Here is a 19712-nt window from a genome sequence, read left to right on the forward strand (position 1 = left end):
ACTCATAACTGGTGCATAGGGAGATTACTGATGCCATAAACAGGAGTGTCAATTGGTAAAGTCAACAACAGGAGTCACTGTGCACTTACTCCTCATGTAGGATCTCGGTCCTTAACGTGCTGTACACTTTGTGTTTCTATGGGGGTGCAAACGACTGAAATCTTTACTTAATGTACACTAAACTGATCTTCTGTAAAAAAAAAAAAAAAAAAAAAAAAAAAAAAAAGAAAGAAATTTTCAATTCCCAACTTGACTCTCACTGGGATTAAACATGACAATAGGTCTGATCTGATTTCATCATCATTTTAAAAAAATCATCTATTATTTTTCACTTTATGTTTCTGTGTGGGAGCAAACTGTTGAAATACTTACTTAAGGTATACTAAGCTGATCTTCTGTATATTAAGATAATCGAAAATGAATCTTGATGTGAATGGAAGGGGAGAGGGAGTGGGAAAGGGGAGGGTTGTTGGTGGGAGGGACGGTATGGGGGGGGAAGCCATTGTAACCCATGAGTCGTACTTTGGAAATTTATATTCATTAAATAAAACATAAAAAAAAAAAAAAAAAAAAAAAAAAAAAAAAAAAAAAAGAAGGGTGGGATACCTAATTTGTTTCTTGATAAGCAGGGAGCCCAAAAGGATGGGATTACCACTCCCTTGCTATTCTTACTGGAACAAGAGAGGGAGAGGCAAAAGACCAGTTGGAGGACAAGGGCTGGAGGAGCAAAAGCATGGAGACAATCATTCCCAAACTGATAAGACAGAAAGTAGATTTTGGACCAGGAGAGTAGACTTTGGACCAGGTCTGGTTCTAAGATGAAGTTCGAATTCCTGGGTGGGAGGGGGAGGTACAGTGAGATAGTGAAGAGTTGGGGCCGCAAACGTGGAAGGCAGAGGTTTTGGCTCAGGCCCTTGACCTCTAGTGGAAACTTTGGAGGCCAACAGGACCTGGACCAGAGATCAGTACACATAGAAGGTTTAGATCAAAGATAGAAAAGCTTGAGCATATGAGATCTCCTCTCACAGAAGTGATAAAGATCTTGAATGATATCAGGGTCAAACCAGTCTGACTTTGGGCCAATCCCTCAGGGCCAAATGCTCCGCCATGGAGGGGCCAATTTTGATTGACTGTTAAGGTCATACAGGAGCCATGCTGGATTACAAAGATGAGGCATTGGTGTTTGAGGGCTAGAGCCAATTTGAGAGGGACCATATTACTTAAAGAAACAGATGGAAAGCAGTTAGAGAAAAGTTCCCATTGCGACCTGTAGAGTCAAATCCGTGGATTGCAAGTGTCCTTGAATCCTGGAAGTCTAACTAGTGAGAGAATATGGGAGCAGAAGGCGGGGTCATCACCCAAGCACCCACTGGAGCCCATGGCTTAGGCTGTAAAAGGGGAACAGAGGTTGAGTCGTCACTCACACCCACTGTTGCCAGGACACAGTGTCCGTAGAGACGAAAAGCCTTAAGTAGGGGTTGTGGTTAGTGCCTAGTACTACAACTTTTATGAGAGTAGAAAAGCCTTAGACAAGCAGATGACGGTAGACCACACTCACAGCCGTGAGAATTTCCCGTTCATGTCTTACCTCAGAATTTGGAAGGTTGATGTGTGGATGGAGATCATGGAGCGTTCGCTGGCATGGAGGGAGTCCCGGGGGTGTGTTTTGCGACTGGCAGAAATCCAGGACCCCAGAGCAGCTCAGAAGTCCCCAAAGGGAGAGCAAAGTCACTGGGGGAGGCTGGATCACCAAATGTAAGGTTTTCCCGGCCAAAGCACCAATGTTAGGCCATCACAAAACACACCAAACAGTGGAGTAAGGAAAAGGGTTTATTGGGGAAAACGCAAAAGACTGGAGGGGAGGGGCCAAGAGGGAAAAGGAGAGTGAGAGAAAAAGAGGAGAGAGGGGAGTGAGGGAGGAGAAGAGGAGGCTAGATAGAAAAGAGAAGCCAAGAGAGCTGAGAGGAGGAGAGAGCTTGAATTATACTTTGAAAAGATTGTAACAACTTGTCCCTTCATTAGTTAATGCATTTTGATTTTGCCCGGATTTCAAAATTTTTCGCACCAAAATAAACTTATTTAATTCCATTTTCCATGAACTTTTTTTTTCTTTCTTTTTTTTTTTTTTTTTTAGAAAAAGAGATTTGTTTTATTTATTTGAAAGGCAGAGTTACAGAGAGAGAGTGATCTTCCATCCACTGGTTCACTCCCCAAATGGCCGCTACAGCCAGGGTTGGGCCAGGCCAAAGCCAGGAGCCAGGAGCTTCATCTGGGCCTGCCACATGGATGCAAGCGCCCAAGGACTTAGGCCATCCTCTGCTGCATTCCCAGCTGCATTAACACAGAGCTGGATTGCAAGTAGAGCAGCCAGGACTGGAACCGGCACCCGTATTGGATGTTGACACTGCAGGCACTTGCTCAGCCCATTATGCCACAAGGCCAGCCCTTCCATGAACCTTTTGATGTATATTCGTACAGTTGCAATTCCTTGCCCCCTTGGAAATTAGACATCATGTGGGGCCAGCTTTGGCCCATGAAATGTGAACAGAAGTCACATGCATCTCTGCCAGGTGCAGGCTGAAGAGGCACAGTGCACTTTGCTTGCTCCCCTTCTGCCTACCTTGTTTGAAACTTCCATTGAGACAGTTTGATCTTCAAGGGACTGTAGTAGAAACATCTCCCAACCTAATATGAACAGGTGGTGTGTTGTCACAGCATTATCAGCCTGTCCCAACTCACACTGTCAGCATCATTACCTCCTTTGAGCCGTAGGAATTAAGGCCCAGGTATCAGGGCTGTGGCGGTGATGTTCACAGTGGTGATGGTATTGGCAGTGGTGGAAACTCTGTACACAGGGAAGTTATTACAAAAAAACTGGGTGTCATTTCTTAGAGATGTGACCTACGTTTCTGTGTAGTTGTTAAATTTCTTTAGGGAGATTGCATTCCTTCTGCCACTGTATGGCTAATTGCCAGGAAATATCTTTACATAATGGAGAATATTTCTGAAGAAGGAAAAGCAAGGTGTGTGCATTCAAATGCATGCACACACACATTAACTTACTCTCCCAAGAGTCACATGAGAGATTTCAATACTGAACTCCTGGTTGAGTGCCAGGCAGAATATCTTGGGTGGACATAACACTTAATTTATTTTTAGGGAATTTCCACAACTAAATCACAGGGCTTATAAAAGTTAAAAAGAAAAGAGGGGAAGGGTTGGAAAAATGGGGGAAAGAAAAGGCCCAGGGATTGACAATACTCCTTTTAATTTGGAGCCACCTGAAGGCTTTAGTTGAATAATAAAGTAATTCCCATATGGTTTCCGTTCTTTCAAAGTCAGAGCCTCAGAAATGCAGTCTGCTTTTAGCCTTGGCCTCTGCTGGCCCCTTTGTCATGAGACGTTTGCTTCCCCTCTGCCTGCCAGTAGGAAGTGGAAGCAAAGCCTAGACTGCCGGGGCTGAGGGTAGCCCAGGCTTTCCTTTTTCCTTTCCTGTGGCAGCGAGGACCACCTGCTCCGGGCACTCGTGGCTGTGGGAGGGGCAGGGACAACAGAGCGCCAATCAGATGCTGACTCCGTGCTTTGCTTAGGGCAAGAGCATTCTTGCAAGCCCTTGGTCAACCCCTTTTAGTTACACTTCCCTTAGAATTCTGTTTACAATAAACTTTCCCCCCAGAACAAGAATTCGGTATTCACTTGGGTTTTGTTATTTTCTCTAAGAAGAAGTTTTTGTAAGCCTCAGAATCTTTGCCAGGGCAAACATTCAGTAAGTGCTGAAACTTCCATATAGAGTTATGTTCAATTATTTGTACTTTCATTAATAAAATCTTACCTAATTTTTTTCTTTCTCCTGTGTAACTTGCTTTTCCCTTCTATTAATACAAATTTATGAAATACTTTGGAAGTTTATTAAAAAGCAGTTTTTAGAAAATACAGCTAAACTGTAAGATACTCTAATACTACAAAAATATATGAAAGGGCATCCACTACCTCCTCCTCCTCCTCATTTCTCCTAATTTACTCTTTTCAGAATCAATGCAGTTTCATTCTGATGTCAATTTATTTTAAAGATTTATTTATTTATTTGAAAGTCAAGTTACACAGAGACAGAGAGAGGGAAAGAGAGAAATAGAGAGCTCATTTTTTTAAAAGATTTTTATTTATTTATTTGAAAAGTAGAATTACAGATAGTGAGAGAGAGAGGGGGGAGAGAAAGAGAGAGAGAGCAATGTCTTCCATCTGCTGGTACACTCCCCAATTGGCCGCAATGGCTGGAGCTGTGCCAATCCGAAGCTAAGAGCCAGGAGCTTCCTCCAGGTCTCCCATGTGGGTGCAGGGGCCCAAGGACTTGGGCCATCCTCCACTGCTTTCCCAAGCCATAGCAGAGAGCTGGATAGGAAGTGGAGCAGCCAGGACTGGAACCAGCGCCCACATGGGATGCCAGCACTACAGGTAGCGGCTTTACCCACTATGCCCCAGTGCCGGCCCCATGATGTCAATTTTTTAAAAAGGTAGTTTTTTTTTTTGTTTGTTTGTTTTTAAATAGCTTAGAGTAAACAACTGAGGGGACTTCAAAAATTTCATGGAAAGGGAGTTAAAAGATATATTTGTTTAATGCAAAAATTTGATATTGTGTATATGAGGGGTTGTCTAAATGTTCATGGAAATTTAATATAATGAAAAGACTATGAGTTTCAAAATGTTTTATACCATAATAAATACAATTTCTTTTAATTCCATTTTACATGATCTTTTTGCAGTCTCTCATATATCTGTATTCCTTGGGGATATATGGATTCGAAGCTGAATTTCTCTAACTTTTCAAATATATTGAATTAAACTAGCAGAGGACTAGAAAGGTGTTATGGCCCCATGCTCTGGATTGTAGATGCTTATTCTGGTTGGAATTTGTGAGTTCCAAAACTAATATCATTAAAATAAGTAAGATGACTGCTGGGGGCCAGCGTTGTGGTCCTGTGAGGTAAGCTGCTGCCTGCAGGAAACTGGAGTTGGGAGCAGAGCTGGGACTTGAATCCAGGCGGTCCTACATGAAACATGGGCATCCCAAGTAGTGTTAACTGCCGCACAAAACACCCAATTTCAAAAGATAATTCTATTGCTCAAAAAAAAAAAAAAAGGATGTCTGAAAAATTAGAAGATGAGAATGTTGATCCTAGATTATTCATGAGAGAGTATTATTCTTTAACTTCTATACCTACATGTCCATTATAGAGATGAGGCTAATGTGCTCACTTTTTCACTTTTCATGTAGTTACAAATTGATCTTTTTCATGCAAAGACAATCAAAATATTATATGTCACGTGGCCCACATCTTTGGAAGAAAAGTCTATAGAAGTGTGGGCAGATGGAAGTAGAGGAAGGACTTTTCACATTGATGAAAGTTTCGATGGAAATGGGGCTTCCAGCTCTTCCAGTTGACCACAGGCACTCAGTGATTGAGAAAGATTCCCTTTCCGCCAAAGCCAGCAATACGAGGAGGCTGCTCTGGCGAAGTCATGGCGTCGCTGAGTTTCTTCGTATGCTAAAATGAGAAAGTACTTGCTGAGCACAGAGACATTCTAGAGATGAGCTCCTGCCGGAATGAGCCTGCATGAATTTCAGAAATCAGTTGTGGGATACACTATCAGAATGGACATTATCTGGTCTGAAAATTGGATGATATGTTATCTGTCTCCTGCGCCCTATCTTTCCAAGTGGTGTTTCATATGTTTCTAAAAATACCTTCTATAAACCAGACTCAAATACAGCGTACATTTTTTTTCTTAAGTTTTGCTTCATAAGATGAAGACATGTGCGCCTTGTCCTTTTCTCTGTCTCTGTCTTTCTTTTTTCCAATCCACATAAACTGTGCATTAACTTTCCTGTTGCTAAGGTCGTTATCAACTCTATTTTCTAACTTTTATGAAGTCTCCCATGTGAGGTACTCAGCGTTGATAGTAAAAATTGAAAGCCAGTAACCAGTGTTTATGCTATATGTATGCAAATAGTGTTCATTACAGGGCCAATTAAGATCCTCTGATTATGTTCTTTTCCATTTTCATAGCCCCTGTATCTTTTTATGAAATGAAGACTCCCTGTTTAATTTTATCATTGATGGAAACCACACAACATCCAGCTTGCTTTAAACTTGACCTATAACCTTGTTGTATAACTTGCTAACTCTGAAGCTTTTGATCTTTGTTTTTTCTTGCTGGAAGAAGAAATACAAGCCTTTAAAAATAATTCTCTTTTTAGGTTCACTCTTGTTTTCTCTCATTCAGCTTTTGGGACCTCTTTTAATCTTCGTGCTCTCAAATTTCTTAATGATGTTAGGCCTTATTAATCCTGAGTGGCACTTGGAGTAATCTGGAAACTACATCTCTCTTTGGTCCAGGGACATTTTCTTTTATTATGTTGGCATGTTTCCCTTAGGTCTCCTCTGTTGTTTCTTTTTCTTTCTTTCTTTCTTTCTTTCTTTCTTTCTTTCTTTCTTTCTTTATTTCTTTTTTTTTTTTTTTTTTTTTGACAGGCATAGTGGACAGTGAGAGAGAGAGAGACAGAGAGAAAGGTCTTCCTTTGCCCTTGGTTCACTCTCCAATGGCCGCCGTGGCCAGCGCACTGCGGCCGGCGCACCGCACTGATCCGAAGGCAGGAGCCAAGTGCTTCTCCTGGTCTCCCATGCGGGTGCAGGGCCCAAGCACTTGGGCCATCCTCCACTGCACTCCCTGGCCACAGCAGAGAGCTGGCCTGGAAGAGGGGCAACCGGGACAGAATCCGGCGCCCCGACCGGGACTAGAACCCGGTATGCCAGCGCCGCAGGAGGAGGATTAGCCTAGTGAACCGCGGCGCCAGCCCCTCCTCTGTTGTTTCTTAATGGGACTTCCAGGGTTCAGATGTTGATCATGTCTCTGACATGTATCTGACATGATCCTCTATGCCTTTTCTTTCCTTCATTTTCATTTTTCATCTCCCTGACTTTAATTTTAAATTCTGGGACATTTTGACTTTATCTTCTTCTAATACTTTGGTTAATATTTTTTAGCGATCGACATTTTATTGCTTAAAGCTCATTCTTGGTTCTTATGAATTTGTTTGAGTGCGTATGGTGAAGTACATTAAAGAGTGGTGTAAAGCTGTAGCACCTTGCTGGGACTTCATCTCCTATAAAGATTTGTTATAAAATCAAAATTCCCTACGGGTATTTAAAGGGACTTCAAGAATTACCCTCCAGTTTCATAACCCAACTCTTAAGGAAACCATCTCCATGTCTTGCCATCTACTTTTTTTTTTTTTTTTTTTTTTTTTTTAACAAGCAGAGTTAGACAGTGAGAGAGAGAGACAAAGGACTTCCTTCCATTGGTTCACCCCCCAAATGGCTTCCAAGGCCGGCGTGCTGTGCCGATCCGAAGCCAGGAGCCAAGTGCTTCCTCCTGGTCTCCCATGCAGGTGCAGGGCCCAAGCACCTGGGCCATCCTCCACTGCACTCCCGGGCCACAGCAGAGAGCTGGACTGAAAGAGGAGCAACTGGGACAGAATCCGGCACCCCAACCGGGACTAGAACCCCGGGGTGCTGGCGCCGCAGGCAGAGGATTAGCCTAGTGAGCCAGGGCACCGGCCTTGCCATCTACTTTGTTTTGCTTGCCACTAATAAATAGTATTCAGCAGTGACAATATTCTGTTGCTGCCAGATAAAAAGCACACAGTTGCTGCCCTTAAGGAGTTTGATTCCACTGGAAAAAAAAAAAATAGCAATCAGATGCATTTTAAGAATAAAACATGCCAAATGATGCAGAGTAAAGTCTTAAGCTGGAGACTCTTGTTATTTTTGTTTTTAATGAAGACGAGTTCCTTGTGTAATATTCTGTATTTTATGTATTTTTTTTTTTGACAGGCAGAGTGGACAGTGAGAGAGAGAGACAGAGAGAAAGGTCTTCCTTTGCCGTTGGTTCACCCTCCAATGGCCGCCGCGGCCGGCGTGATGCGGCCGGCGCACCGCGCTGATCCGATGGCAGGAGCCAGGTGCTTCTCCTGGTCTCCCATGGGGTGCAGGGCCCAAGCACCTGGGCCATCCTCCACTGCACTCCCTGGCCACAGCAGAGAGCTGGCCTGGAAGAGGGGCAACCGGGACAGAATCCGGCGCCCCAACCGGGACTAGAACCCGGTGTGCTGGCGCCGCTAGGCAGAGGATTAGCCTAGTGAGCCGCGGCGCCGGCTCGTATTTTATGTATTTTACTAAGAGATGAAGTCAAATTGTTGGGTAATGTCTAATTGCTGTTGATATTTATGTCAAACTACCATCTACCACAAGATAAAATTTAACAAAATTTAGCTAGCAAGAGGCACTGTAATTTTAAAAAAATAGATCTCAGGAAATTATATGTAAAATGTGTAGTATTTTGGTATTTAGCTTGGATTATTTAACTACTATTATGCTTTTTCATAATTCGTTGACATTTATGTGTCAATCACAGTGTGCGTCCTGCAAAAAATATGTTTCCAGGGCCAGTGCTGTGGTGTAGCAGGTAACATGTGTACCGGTTCAAGTCTTGGCTGCACCACTTCTGATCCAACGCCCTGCTAATGGCCTAGGAAAGCAGTGGAGGATGGCCCACGTGTTTGGGTCCTGCACCAACATGGAAGACCTAAAAGAAAGTCCTGGCTTTAGATCGACCCAACTCTGGCCATTGTGACCATTTGGGGAATGAGCCAAATAATGGAAGACTCTTTCTCTCTCCCTCTCTCTCTCTTTCAAATAAATAAATCTTTAATAAAAAAAGTTTCCTTCTCTTCTTCCTCTCCCTCTTCTTTCTCCAACTTAGTTCATCTTACTGATAGCACAGGTATATGAATATACCCAGACCAACTTTTGTATGAATATTTTCTACCCATCTTCTGCTTAGTATCATGACCACATGGGCTTATTTCCTAGAGTACAGTTTGATGAATATCATGTGGGTGTTCCTCAACTTATGATTGAGTTATGTTCCAATGAAACTGATTATATGTTAAAAATGTTGTAGGAGCAAATGCATTTAATACACCTGATTTACTGAATGTCCCCGCTAAGCTACACAGTGCACTGTGGATTGTCAATGATTTCGTCTTATAATTGAGGTGAACATCACCAGATTGACTGGGAACATCACAAAAGGATCAGACCACACAGCACTAGCCCAGGAGATACCTGTGCTCAACATCCACATACAGTTTCCACTGAATGTACAACATTTCACACCATCGTGAAGTTTAAAAAAAAAAAACCTTATCAAGCCATCTACTTGCAGGGACCATCTGTATATGCTGTTGTTTAGAGGCAAGGTGGTGTTGGTTTTATTTAATAAATTTATCAAGGCCACCTGTTCTCAGATGGTAGGAAATGTATATGTGGCTCCTGTTGGGGTGAGATTTGAGTTGGAGAACAGAATGCATTTGTTTATCCACTAACTTTTTCTGAACGCTAATTTCTATGATTTGTTTAGAAGCTGTCTTGATGTGGAAAGGGAGGTTAATCTGGCAACAGAGCAAGAGTTAATTGAATCATTTTGTTATGGTGTGACTTCTATTTTGAATGCTCCTTGCAAAAATATACAAAGTTTGGCGATTTCATTCGAAGAGAACAATAATTGGCCTCCTTACTAGGTCCAAGTTTCTGCTCTGGTATGGATATTAGTTAGGATGTTAAATATCCCCCAAAGGCCCATGTGTTAAATATTTGCTCCCCAAAATCTTATGTTAATGATACTAGGAGAGTTGAAACCTAATCCAAATAGGATGTTTGAAGGTGGACCTTGGAGAGATGATTGGGTTTGATTGAGCTGTTAGAGTGGGGCTGGAGTGATTAAATCCTGTGGTTTTTTAAGAGACCACATAGGCTTGAACCATTTCAGGTTCCCTCTTGCTATCTGATTCTCTGCCATCTTGGGACTCTGCCAGCAAAAAATGCCATCCGCCAGAGGCCAGGCCAGCTGGGCTCTCCAATCTCGGACTGTGAACATCCAGATCTGAGAGTAAAACTAAAACTCTCTTTTCTTCCTGAGTAACTTGTCTCTTGCATTCCACTGTAATAATGAAAAGCTGATTATTTAAAAAAACACCTATTGTATAAGTTTGCATCCTAAAATTCATCAATTTTCAAATGTGGTTATCAGAATACTTTAGTTCAAGAATTGTACTGTCCAGAATTGAGCATTATTTCCTGAATGAAAGGTTTTGTTCTTGTGTATACTAATCCTAAAAGTATAAATGCATACTGCTCGATGTTTGGAATAAAGATAACTAAACAGTTTTTAGGATTAGAAACTAGGTAGCAGATAAAGGAGTAGGACAAGTACACCTTTGTCAGTGAATAGGTAGGTCCATGTTGTGCTATAATATTTACCTTTTTATCATTCTTGTTTTACATTTAAGAGATAAAAGTAGCTTTCTCTATTTAACCCAATGAAATTACTTTAAGATTCCAGATAATTAACCTTTAACCACTTTCATGATAATCAAAACCCAAGGTGCAGGTATTATTTGGAGTTTAATGGTATATCTATTAGATTACCATCTGGTAGGACTCATGTGGTGCACACAGTAAGAGGAATGGGGACAAAATTAATTCAGTGTGACATTTAAAACAAAGAAAAATGGAATTAGTTTCTCAGGTACAGTATAAATGTGGAATATGTGTGTGAATTATATTTGTACGTAAAAATTTTGGATTTCTTTGATTAAAGCAATGCATACACCATAGGATTCCCAAATATTATCCAAATATGTTTCTGTGTTACAAGAGACTGTATCTCAGTATTTGTAGGATGATGTTGATAAATTGCATGATTTCTCTTTTTCTTCTGATTGATGGTAATAAATGACAATGATTTATCACTTAGCTTTTGAGGTGGTCTCAGATGATAATAAGCAACTGAAAAACAAACCTTGCAGTTCTTTCCGAGGCTTCTGCCCAGCTACTGTCGATGGGATATGAAGAAAGGGTAGGAGAGGCAAAGGTATAGGTCTGTTCTGGGCACGTGACTTGCAGTCAGAACTGTAGGACTCATTTCCATGCCTGGCTGTGTATCTACTCTGTCAGCAGATTAGTATCTTGATCTCTGTCAGGTTACTGATGCTGCTGTCTACGTTTTCATTTACCTTGGCCACTATTTAATAATTATAAATAAATAAGACAGATGATTAAGGCAGGGCTGGAAGTGCAGGTGAGAATGGATGCCTCATTATTTGTATGAGTCTATCACATTTCCTGTGTTATTCTTGAGTCTACCACATTCTCCGTATTATCTGTGGTGGAACAAATACTCTTAATTTTACCAAGCCACATTCAGAGTTCTTATTTTCTGAGCATTTTGCCATTGTTTTAGAGTTACAAAAATAATGAAAACTGAAGTCCCATTTCTAGAATTATCAATATTCTAGCTGTGATCTAGGGAGTCTTATCTATAAAGAGGAGGAGAGGCCAGCATTGTGGTGCAGTGGTTAAGCTGCCTGACACTGGCATCCCATGTGAATGCCAGTTAGAGTCCCAGCCACTCCACTTCTCACCCAGCTGTCTGCTAATGTGCCTGGGAAAGCAGCAGAAGATGGTCTTGGTACTTGGACCCCTGTGACCCACATGGGAGATGTAGATGGAGTCCCAGACTCCTAGTTTCTAGCCTTGCTCAGTCCTGGCTGCTGCATCCATTGGGGGAGTGAACCAGCAGACAGACAGACGATCTCTCTCTGTGTGTCTCTTCCTCTCTGCCTCTGTAACTCTGTCTTTCAAATAAATAAATCTTAAAAATATTGCTGTGGTGCCAGGGAGGATAGAGGTAAGAGGCAGAAAAGAGGACATCCCTCTGGACTTCTCCAAAAGAGGAGACTTCAAGGAAGGCTTCTATTTATACTTCAAGTTGTATAAAATTCCTTTGAGAAAAAATTCTTCTCATGGTCTGGACCATCATAAATTCTGAAACATCTTCCGTCTTCCAGTTCCCCAGCTGGGGCAGTTGCTTTGCTTGCAGTCTTTACAATCCCTTTGCAAAAAGCATTTTGTTCTTAATGGTGATCAGAGACAACTGCTTTCTTCAGACGAAAGTACTTCCTGTGATGCTATAAATGTTTCTGTTACTGGGTAGAGGCATGGTTAGACTCGTGGGTGGACACATGCATAAGGACAGCACAGGATGAAGAAAGGCAGATAGGCAGAATAGACAGACAAAAAGCTATTTATCTTCTTTTATCTTTTCCTGGTATATTTTTTCCAATTAATTGATGAATATATTTCTTAACCATTTAGAGCAAGAACCACATCTTGTCCCCATTTCTCTGTCTCATGGGCAGTTAAAAAACAATGCACTCCACCCTCGCCCTGCCAGTCACTCCTTTATGTATTTTGGGTGCCAGCACCATTCTAGGTGCTCAGGATATAGCAGCCCCCAAATACACAAAAATGCCTGCCTTCAAGGAACTTGTTTCTAATTAGAGGACAAGTTGGCAACGCAAAGTTAATGGTAGGTGCTATGGTGAAACGTAAAGTGGGAAAGTGTGGTCACTGGCACCTGCACAGGAACCCGAAGGAGGTGGGAGGCGGTAGAACTCCAAGGTAAGAACGTTCCAGGTTGAGGGAGCAAGAGGCTTCAATAAAAGCTTGTTTGGCACATTCTATACGTAGTGAGCTGGCCCCTGTGGGCACAGTGGGGGGTGCAAGGAGCCTAGGACTGTGAGGTCAGGGAGTGGGGAGACCTCTGGCTTCTGTTCTCTTACTTAAAGTATTTAGGAAGCCATTGGAGAATTTCAGAGGAAAGATATAATCTGACTTAAAAGGATAACTCCTGTAGTGTTGTCCATACAGCAGGGAATTCTGTTCAGGTATGGAGAATAAATAGTTTAAGGCTTTCCAGCTGTATTATCTCTTCACACAACTTCTGAACTCTGCTATTTTAATGCAGAAGCAGCCATAGAGGATAATAGCAATGAATGGCTATAGCCATGTTCCAATAAAACTTTGTTTATAAACAAGCAGGTGGTGGGCTTGATTTGGCACATGGTTCGTAGTTTGCCAACCGCTTAACTGAACCATTTGCCAGTGGTTTTGAATTGTAGTTATCAGGGGTGATTACTGTATCTGTATCACTTAGCTATTAGACATCCAGTACTACCTACCATCTATTTAGCATTTATATGCCTATCATCTGCACAGCTCATCATCTTCATCAACTCAGAGCCATAGAAATGACATGGTAAACGTCTATCGATGATTTAGAAAGACTTTTCTATTAAAAGCAAGGTTGGCAGTTAATTGGTTCTCTATGCCAGGGTGTTGGGATCACTCAGGGAAATCGGTTGTCCAGGGCAAGGACAGGGGTCCTCGTGATCATTGCTCTGAGCCTGGCGAGCTCTGACGCCTTCTCTCCCTGCCATCTCCTCTCACTGGGTTAGCTCAGGGCCGCCCAGAGCAACAGAATGTGGACTTCAAATGCCAACCACTTCAAGCAGTTTAAAACTTGTAGTAGCCACATTAAAAATTTAAAAGGACACATGGAAGATTAATTTTAATGCTGTCTTATTTAAACTGATATATACCCAACATACTATTGTAGTATGTAACCAATGTAAAAGTTTCTGAGATATTTTACAGTTTTATCTCGTACTAAGTCATCCACTTCTGATGTTTCTTTTTCAGTTTAGTCACATGGCACATACTCTGTAAGCACGTGTGGCATGCCACAAGTCTCAAGGACTGGACAAAGCTTAGAATTTGACCTTCCCAGCTGGTAAATGTCCTTTCATAAAAGTACTGGCAACATTAATTATCTAGCAGTTATTTCTGAAATAGGAGATTATAGGTATCAGCACTTTAGGAGTGTGGGATCTAAGCCCCTCTGCTGTCTTGCATGTCATTGGTAATGACTAACAGCAAAATATAAAAATAAGGAAGCATCTCATTTTCAGTGTATTTTTCTGTTTGTGAAACTTCTCCCTTTAAGCTTCTCCTGTGCTCACTAGATAACTGGTTACAAATACAAAAAGAGTAAATTTAGCTTGTTTGGTCCCATCGCAACAACTGGTTCCAGAATCACTTAGTAAGACTTTAGGACTAAGTGGATTGTACCTTCTTCCATACAAGGGGACTCTTTGTGCTCTGTCTGTGTTTTCAATGGGAAAAATAAGTCAGAGTAGAGACTGCTGAAGACCCATCCTATAAGCACAACTTAACAAAATTCATTCTGTACAGTTTACATATACATACATTTACTTCTCTATCACTGACCCCCACCCCTGACAAAATTCCTTGGAATTTGCCTAACAGAGAGTTTATATGAATTGCAAAACACCTAAATAGGAAAATGAACTTTAATGGACATATGAAAACATAGAATTTGGCCGGGGTTGGGCTGGAAAGTAGGTTGGGATTCAGCAAGAGCTATTTGAAATATAAGATAAAAATACTCATGAATTGCATAATAGGTTTGGTAAAAAATTCTAAGACACTGAAACACTTGGAACCTTGCAGCACCATGGCAGGACTCCTGTGGCTGTAACACCAGGAGGAACAGCATGCTTCCTGAATGCCAGAAACAGCCATGAAGCTCCCCTGCCACCATGGCAGGGTCCAATGGGGTGCACAGGGATCCGCTGAGGGAGTTGGCCATAGCATCTGATGAAGAAAGTAATGCTGAGTGCTGGTTCTGAGCCTGCTTTCTAGGACCACAAGGAAATCAGACATAGGTGTTTTTGAGGTTTACACATGAGCAGCTAGCTCTTGCCCAGTTAATGGCTTTTCGGGTACTACCAGACAATTGAAATAGCAACTGTGAATTATAAAAAGGCCATTCCCTCCCTCTGTAGATTTGTGGATATACAGTCTTAGTCATTAAATCTGATTACAAGGTAGGCAATTTCAGTTTCTTTAAGGAGGGTGCTTGGAAGGTGTTAAGATCGAAGGAGCAACTTATATTTATGGAATTCCTTGAAACAGAACTTTGAAAATTTGTTTGAGAGACAGAGACAGAAAGGAGGAGAGAGAAAATGCTCCCATCCACTGGTTCATTCCCCAGATGCCCATGATGATGGGGGTGGGCCAAAGCCAGGAGCTGGGAACTCAATCTAGATCTCCCATGTTGGTTGGCAGAAACGCAAGTACTGGGATCGTCGGCCACTGCCTCACAGGATGCACATTAGCCAGAGACAAGTGAAGCTGGAGCTGGCACTCTGATGTGAGACATGGGCATCTTAGCCAGTATCTTAATTGTGAGGCTAAATGCTTGAATCATGAAGTTAAATATTTTTGGATCCAGAAAAAAAGGAAAAAAAAATATTATTTGAGGTCACAGTAGTAGACAGCAACAGGTAACTCTTAGCTATCACCTCTTGTTAGGCACTGTTTAAGAAGCTTCCTGTAGAATGCCTTGAATTCTCACTACCAGGTGAAGTGAGCATTGCTCTTTATCTCATCATGTGATGGAGGAAACTGAATTCCAAAAGGTTCTATAACTTGTGCATGGTCATAGAACTAATAACTGGTAAAGCCAGGATTTGATCTCAAGCAGCTGGAATCCACAGTTTAATCACCACACTGAAGTTGAATACACAGCTGAAAAAACTATTTTACTAATGAGTTCCTATTATGCAATTCATGAGTTTAAGATATAGCTTGGTCCTCTAGTGCATCCTTGTGAAAATTAAATACCTGGGGACATTATTAGCTTAAAACTTAGTCATCTTTAAAATACAAATTCACCTCAAATTGAGGTCATTGGTAGAAAAAATGAGCTCTAATGAGCGATTTGAAAAATATGTACTGAATAAATTAATAAAGGAATAGGATGTTACATGGCAGGATATTTGGCCCAATGTAGCATTCATAGTTAAGAATTAAATCAGGAAGAAAGATCTTCTATCTGCTGTTTCAATCCCCAAATGTCTGCAACAGGTAGGGTTGGACCAGGCCAAAGGCAGGAGTCTGGAACTTAATCCAGGTCTCCCATGCGGGTGGCAGGGACCCAAGTACTCAAGTCACCATTACTGTTTCCTGGAATGTGTATTAGCAGGGAGCTGGAATTGGGAGTGGAGCCGGGACTCAAAGCCAAGCACTCCAACAAGAGATGGGGGCATACCAAGTGATGCCTTAATCGCCGCACCAAATGTCCACCACAAGAATTAAATCTTGGCCAGTGTCTCATTTTAACTTTTTAAGCAGTAGAAGCACTGACCTTGTAGGTGAGAAATCCAGTGTATAAAGACTTGCAGAAATCCCTGTGCTGTTTGTTCTTCTTTGTCTCTGTTCTTTTGCTCTAAACCAGTTCTCAACTTTCTGTTTGTATTTCTGATCTCAAACACTCTGGGCACGGTTTTCCCTGGGCCTCTCAGAACCTTAGAAGTCCATGTCGCCTAAGTAGACACCATTCGTGTGAATCCTGTCCCAGAAACTCCAGCCCCCATCTGCTTTCTTGGACTGTTCTTTGAAGCCGAATCTGCCAGTGCAGTGCCTTTTTCAGGGTGCCTTTTTATAGAGAGCTCTCTGGAGGGGTGTGTGGGCTAGTGGCTCCCCCACCCACCTGACATTTTGCCTCTTACATTATATGTTTCTTCCAAGGAACGAAAATATAACTTTGGCTCTCTGACAGCATGGGAGACATCCTCTTGCTGTTGCTCTCCAGGAAAAGAATCTCATAATCTAACTAGACAAACCCTTGCTGAAAAATTAGACCAAATTGCATTTGTAAACTCCAAGGAAAGCATTTTTCTTCTGTGAAGTATTCCCCAGCTGAAAGTGTTAGGGACTTTACATATACTGATACCAGTTAGGTTTATGGAAAAAATGAAAAGCTATAAACAGCTGGATACACTGTCAAAACTGAACCCTGTCAACGAATTTTTTCCCTACCCCTGTTTCCTGAGAAACTTCGAGTGTTTTTAAGTCAGATGTTTAAGACGAATGAGGAACATGGATGGATAGAGTTCATTTCCTAAAAGAAAAACTGGGTAGTTACCTCATTCCTTTTTGTTCATTTGGTAGGTTCAAATGGAGGAAATAATACCAGAGAATTTGTGTAGGGATCACATGCCTGCATTCTCTTTTTTCATACTGTGTTTAGACATAGCTAAATCAATGCACAATCAGGTTGCCTGTGTGCCTGATACAACTCTTGTTTGTTTTTATTTTATTTCATTTGACTCATGATCTAAACCCATTACACAATGAAATATCTCATCTTGAAAAACAAATATGATCTACCTCTTTTGGGTTACCAGGAACCATAAAGAAACTAAAGATTTATGCTGTTTGTTTTCAGCATTGGATCAAATAAAACCGTGAGATGTGTTTTGTTTCAGCTGTTTTTTTTTTTTTTTTTTGCAATTCATGCTGCACAAAGATGATTTTCTTTATAGGTTCTATTATTTCTTAATTGGCACTCCACTGTCTAATTTGTTATAAATAAGCATCTCATGCCTTGTATATGATAGAGAACTACTAATGAAGTGATAAACATAGCTAGTAACTTATTTCACATACTTGGAAACTCTAGGAAAACACAGTTGCATAAATAAAATATTGAGACAGAAATGGATTGGAAGCCGGCGCCGTGGCTCAATAGGCTAATCCTCCACCTTGCGGCGCCGGCACACCGGGTTCTAGTCCCGGTCAGGGCGCCGGATTCTGTCCCGGTTGCCCCTCTTCCAGGCCAGCTCTCTGCTATGGCCAGGGAGTGCAGTGGAGGATGGCCCAGGTGCTTGGGCCCTGCACCCCATGGGAGACCAGGAAAAGCACCTGGATCCTGGCTCCTGCCATTGGATCAGCGCGGTGCGCCGGCTGCAGCGGCGGCCATTGGAGGGTGAACCAACGGCAAAGGAAGACCTTTCTCTCTGTCTCTCTCTCTCACTGTCCACTCTGCCTGTCAAATTAAAAAAAAATAAAAAAAAAGAAAAAAGAAATGGATTGGAGCAAATGTGATGTGTTAATAAGTGCAACAGACTTGCTTGTCCACTTTTCTTTCTTCCTTTTAATAATTAGATTAGTAGGCATTGGAAATAATACATTTTGGAGTAGTAACCTCCTTCTTGTCTTGAACAGCAACTGATGTCCAGCAGAGACACTTGTTCATTTCATGAGTGCCACATATTAGAGAAGTTTCCTAATTCTTATCTCATTACATTCCAGACTACCATGAGTTCCAGTGGCCTGGTAAACACTTCATAAACCTACCTGGATATTTGTAGCTGACTAATTTTCTGCATTTCCTCAGGTAAGTTCCTTAATTCCTCCCAGTTCTAAACTTTCACATATATAACTTGGGACTTTATGTAAATTGAAATATTAGCATAAATAGGAAAAAATAATAAAAATGAAATATCACAACACAGTTAACTGGACACAATGATTATTTAAAGGTAATTGTACTCAGATGGTATCAGTACTGAATTCTATCAAACATTAAGGAAGGAATAACACCAATCTTATGCAAAGTATTTTGGGAATTAGACAAGGTAGGAAGATAGCATTTTATGTAGCCATCATAACTCTTATGCAAAAAAAATTTTTAAAAAGAATTTTAAAAAGTAGATACCTTAGCAAAGTATCATGAAATGGGGTGCAGCAATTTATAAAATGATAATATTTCTTTTTTTTTTTTTTTTTTTTTTTTGACAGGCAGAGTGGACAGTGAGAGAGAGAGACAGAGAGAGAAAGGTCTTCCTTTGCCGCTGGTTCACCCTCCAATGGCCGCCGCTGCAGCCGGCGCACCGCGCTGATCCTGGCAGGAGCCAGGAGCCAGGTGCTTTTCCTGGTCTCCCATGGGGTGCAGGGCCCAAGCACCTGGGCCATCCTCCACTGCACTCCCTGGCCATAGCAGAGAGCTGGCCTGGAAGAGGGGCAACCGGGACAGAATCCAGCGCCCCAACCGGGACTAGAACCCGGTGTGCCGGCGCCGCAAGGTGGAGGATTAGCCTATTGAGCCACGGCGCCGGCTAAAATGATAATATTTCATAACCAAGTTGTGTTTGTCCATGGAATACAAAGTTAAATATTTGAAAAACAATCTTGTTTATCATCAGTACCACACAGTAAAAGACTATAGGGTGTTTTAAATAATGTAGAAAAATAACTTGGCAAAATGGAGTATCTATTTATAATCAAAATTTGAGGCAAAGCAGGAGTGGTAAGGGACTTTAATCTGATGAAGTGAATCACTGAAAACTCTACAGCTAGGATCATACTTTAATGGAGAAATACTTGAATGCTTTCAACTCCAAAATTGGTAACTCAGCAAGGGTACACACTGTCACTCCTTTTTATTATTACTGTGTTGGAGATCGTAATTAATGCAATAAAAATGAAACAAAAGAAATACAGATTAGAGAGTAAATAGTAAAACTTTCCCTGTTTATAGATGACATGGTTGGTTGCAGAGGATATCCTAAAGAATCTACAAAACAATTTTAAGTACTGAAAAAAAACGATGGGAGGGGTGCAAATGGGAGGGAAGTTATGGGGGGGGGAGCCATTGTAATCCATAAACTATATTTTGGAAATTTATATTTACTAAATAAAAGTTTAAAAAAAAGAACATTAAGAAAAAAGATTACACTTTCAATAGCATGATAAAACAAAGTACTTATTGATTACTTTATCAAAAATACTTACAAAAGTTCACTCTAAAATATTGTTGAAAGTAATAAAAAGGAACTTAAATATGCAGAAGGAGATGTAGTGTGTATTGATTATAACGTTGAG

General features: G+C 41.3%; 1 long non-coding RNA gene across 4 annotated transcripts in view; it reads left to right on the top strand.

Moving 5' to 3' along the window:
• The window catches only part of LOC103349704 (transcription factor SOX-4), a 524220-nt gene that overhangs the window by 430438 nt on the left and 74070 nt on the right, over positions 1–19712 (top strand). For 2 of the 4 annotated variants that reach the window (XR_016234235.1, XR_016234236.1), the window contains 2 exons: positions 13662–13752; positions 18141–18225. This is a non-coding gene — a long non-coding RNA (transcription factor SOX-4). The remainder of the gene's footprint in view (positions 1–13661; positions 13753–18140; positions 18226–19712) is intronic. The other 2 variants (XR_016234237.1, XR_016234238.1) reach the window with 1 other exon arrangement.

The sequence above is a fragment of the Oryctolagus cuniculus genome, chromosome 5 (genome assembly GCF_051225735.1).
Source record: "Oryctolagus cuniculus isolate XC-2025 breed Fujian yellow rabbit chromosome 5, ASM5122573v1, whole genome shotgun sequence".
Classification (NCBI taxonomy): domain Eukaryota; kingdom Metazoa; phylum Chordata; class Mammalia; order Lagomorpha; family Leporidae; genus Oryctolagus; species Oryctolagus cuniculus.